The sequence below is a fragment of the Pinus tabuliformis genome, chromosome 9 (assembly GCF_031772625.1).
Source record: "Pinus tabuliformis cultivar Carrire ecotype Pingquan chromosome 9, CPIR1, whole genome shotgun sequence".
Classification (NCBI taxonomy): Eukaryota; Viridiplantae; Streptophyta; class Pinopsida; order Pinales; family Pinaceae; genus Pinus; species Pinus tabuliformis.
In genome coordinates, this window is record NC_142307.1 from 1,777,321,669 (window position 1) to 1,777,325,490 (window position 3,822).

The following is a 3,822-nucleotide window of genomic DNA, read 5'->3' on the forward strand; positions in this document are numbered from 1 at the left end:
TTGTTTAAGAACAATAAGCTATTTATTCCCAATTTCTCAATGCGGGAAAACACTTTGGTGCTGAGAAAACACTTGGGCAGCTGAGTCACTTCTATTTTTGGCCTAAGATGAAAGCATATGTACAAAGGTACATGAGTAAGTGCAGGGTATGTCAACATGCGAAAGGGAGAAGTCAGAATGTTGGACTATACATGCCATTACCCATTCCCAACAGACCTTGGGATTTGGTGAGTATGGACTTTGTTCTGGGTTTACCGAGAACTCAATGAGTTAATGATTCAATCCTTGTAGTTGTGGATAGATTTACTAAGATGGCTCATTTTATTTTGTGTTTCAAAACTAGTGATGCTACCCATGTGGCTAATTTGTTTTTTGATGAGATTATTTGGTTGCATGGTTTGCCAAAAAGTATAATATCTAACAGGGACACAAGGTTCATCAAACATTTTTAGATAACCTTGTGGAAGAAACTTGGCACTAAGCTAAATTTTAGCTCAACCTATCGTCCACAGTCTGATGGGAAAATAGAGGTTGTAAACAACCGTTTGTGTAATTTGTTGAGGAGTTTAATAGGTGATCGACTACATTGGGATCATGTGCTAGCCGAGGCTGAGTTTGGATATAATGACTCACCAAATAGGAGCACGTGAAAGACTCCATTTCAAATTTTATACAGCATGCATCCATGGGGAATTTGTGAGTAGAGAGACTTAGGAAATCTTGAGCATAGAAGTATTGATGGAGAGGATTTTGCAATAGCCATGAGTGAGTTGGACGATCAAGTAAAACAAAGTTTACGATATACAAGCAACAACTACAAGCAATGAGCAAATGTACACAAGAAAGAGGTAAACTTTGAAGTGGGAGATATGGTCCTAGCTCACCTAAGAAAAGAGAGGTTTGCAAGGGGAGAATATAACAAATTGAAAATGAAGAAGATAGGACCTTGTAAGATCCTCTGCAAGTTTTCAGCAAATGATTATGAGCTAGAGTTACCTAAAGAAATTGGCATTACACCTATTTTAAATGTAGCAGATTTGTATCCCTACACAGTTGGTGGTGCGGATCAAGCTTCTGAGAATCTTGACCAGGATGAAGGAAAGGAAATGTCCATGGCAAAGATTTTAGAGGTTGAACAGATTTTGGATACACATGTTGCCAAGAAGACCAAAAGGAAAGAATACTTGGAATATCTTGTAAAGTGGAAAGATCGTTCGATGGAGGATTCTACTTGGATGGATGAAGCAGCACTATAGAAAGCAAGTCATTCTATAGAAGATGTTATGAGCAGGAGCTCATAAAATTTTCTTTCTTGGGGAGTTTAATGCAGGTGCATTAGGCTGAGAACATAAAAATGATAAGCTATTAAAGTCAGACAAAGAGCCTAGAAATGTGATGGATTGATCACATGTCAAGGCTAGAACATTTTGAAGTTTATTTTTGAAAAAGTTTTTGACATTTAGTTGAGATTACTTAGGAATATATAGTTAAACGAAATGATTTTATAGTTAGTAGGTAGTTAGGGCTAAGGGAAATTGGTTCACATCCATGAACTCATTTATTGGATAGTGGCTTTTTAGTTTTGAAGGAGACAGCAGGAACGTTTTTCGATGCTAGAAGTTTTTGTGTGAGATTGAGGTTAATTGAACAACATTTCTTAGACCAATGGTTTTTGTATCAGCAAATTGTTACTGTAAGTGTGTGTGAGACAGTTATTTGCATGCGTGTTTGTGAAGTTTATGAACCATAATATTAATATCAGGAGATTGAAATTGATTTGATTTTTAAATTGTCATGTTGAATGAGTAATTCTTGCACTGTATTTTCTCTATTATTTACATTCAAATGAGAACTTGGAGAATCATATTTCAGTTAATATTATAATCCAGTACTTTTGCATCCAAGGTTGTCTATTGGAAGGAATCATTTTACATTTCATATTCGAGAATATAGAGCACTCTATATCCAGCAAACAGAAGAAAGAAAATTCGTAAAGGAAAACCATCACCAATTTTGCAAGTCAATTTCTGATCAAAGGAAGATGAATTTCAAAATTCTGTCATATGGGTTTTGTTCAAATCAGGGTCTATTTGGAAACTGACGAGCGATTTCCCAAAAGGATCCTTCATTTGGGAGTTACGAATGGATCTTTAAACTATGTTTTTATAGACTACGTGATTGAAAAAAAAAACAATGTGCTCCTCCTGTAACAACATCATAGTTTGTTGTGAGAGTCCTGTAACAACACTGTAGTTTGTTGTGAGAGTCTGTAACAACATCGTAGTTTGTTGTGAGAGTCTTGTAACAACACTATAGTTTTCTCTGAGAGTCTTGTAACAACACCGTAGTTTGCTGTGAGAGGCTGTAACCGCACTGTAGTTTGTTGTGCGAGCTTGTAACAATATTGTAATTTGCTATGAGAGCATGTAACAACATTGTAGTTTGTTGTGAGAGTCTGTAACAACATTGTAGTTTGTTGAGAGAGCCTGCAACAACACTGTAGTTTGTTGTGAGAGTAAAGATTTGTTGTTCATCGTGTAATAGCACTGTGGTTTGTTGAGAGATAGTAGCCATCAATTTGCACATGCAATCTAGTTAAATTCCCTTCAAAGAACCCATGGCCTCATCAAGTACCAATATTACCCACCCTCTTTAACATGCCTTTATAATTGTTTGCAATTAGCAACACCAAACCTTTCAATCAAATTCAACCACAATTTCAGTTATGAATGTCCTAATATGTAACAAACTAGAATTTAATCCAGTTATACCCATAATTGTTTTAACTAATGTTTTTCACTCGCACACACTCCCTTTCTATGTTTATAGCTCAAGTAGAGAAAATTTTAAATTTATCTAAAAATGTAAAATTTTGGACAATCTTACTAGTTCCTAATATTAAAACTACAAAATATTTAACTATATTTTTGTGAAAATATTCAGATATATAATCTTTTAAAAAATTTAATTTTTTAAATAAATAATTTTATTATATAAAATTATAATTCATCGTATGTAAAAAACCCTATCTTTATTATTTGAAAATAAAATATAAAAAGAGTTTTAAATTCAAACCATAAAATTTTCTTAATGAAAAAGCTCAATATCATGAAATCAAGCTATAATTTCGTATGTCCTCTTTCCCTCTCACTTTATCCATCCCTAAAATAAACACTTTCCTTACCAGTTTTTTCACTACCCTATGTCCTCTATGTATCTAAAAAAGACCCAAAGACCCTGTGACGCAAATTTATGAAATTTATATTAATAAAACAATTATCTATATATAGATATCATTCTAATAAGTATTTTTTCTTTCTTTCCACCCGTTTCTTTTCTTTCTTTTGGTATGTGACAGGGGGTTTGGGGTATCGTTTTTTTCTTTATTGATATTAATAACATTTATTGTTAAATTAAAAAATATACATCAAAAAATTATTATGATTCTAATTTAACTTTAAAAACTCAATAAAATTTAAAATAATAATTTCTAAATATAAAAATAAATTTAGAATGTTAATTTCGAAACATAATCTGCATAATTTAATTTTACTATGACAACATTAGAACACAAAACTAAATATAAAAATCATGATTTCATCATAAATTTAAGGTCAAAAATATGCTTAATTAAAAATTATTATGATTCTTAATTAACTTTAATAATAAAAAACCCAATAAAATTTAAAATGATAATTTCGAAACATAAAAATGGATATAAAATCCATAATTTATTTTTACTATGATAACATCAGAACATAAAAATAAATATTAAAAAGTTCAGGTTCAATGATTTATTCCAGGACACGTGCATAGGCCGAT